The 290-nt window shown below is 77.9% G+C and overlaps 1 protein-coding gene across 1 annotated transcript in view; it reads left to right on the top strand.

Annotated features, from left to right (window-relative positions):
- Positions 1-290, top strand: part of Pdcd2 (programmed cell death 2) — an 11,081-nt gene that overhangs the window by 2,064 nt on the left and 8,727 nt on the right. The window lies entirely within an intron of this gene.

Raw genomic sequence — 290 nt, 5'->3', positions numbered from 1 at the left:
GGGGCGGAAGGGCCGGGCGCGGGCTCCGCACCCACACGCCCCTCCGGACGTGGCACGCAGGCCTTCCCCGGAGCTCCCGCCTCCCAGGCCTGAAAGCCGCCGAGCCGTCACCGCAGGGCCGAGGGGCAACGCGGCGGGAGGCGGGCTTTGGTGCCGAGTTTTTGTCTCGCTTTCCCACGGCGCTCCTCTCGGTCCCGCCCCCCGCCTTCCGGTCCCGCCCGCTGTCTTCCGGCCGGGTGGGTGATGGCTGAGGCGGCCCGCGGCCCCGCCGCGGCTCCCCGGCCCGGGAG

The sequence above is a fragment of the Dipodomys ordii genome, unplaced genomic scaffold, assembly GCF_000151885.1.
Source record: "Dipodomys ordii isolate 6190 unplaced genomic scaffold, Dord_2.0 Scaffold320, whole genome shotgun sequence".
NCBI lineage: Eukaryota > Metazoa > Chordata > Mammalia > Rodentia > Heteromyidae > Dipodomys > Dipodomys ordii.
Note: the sequence above shows the minus strand (reverse complement) of the source record. Positions and strands in the feature narration are given on the sequence as shown.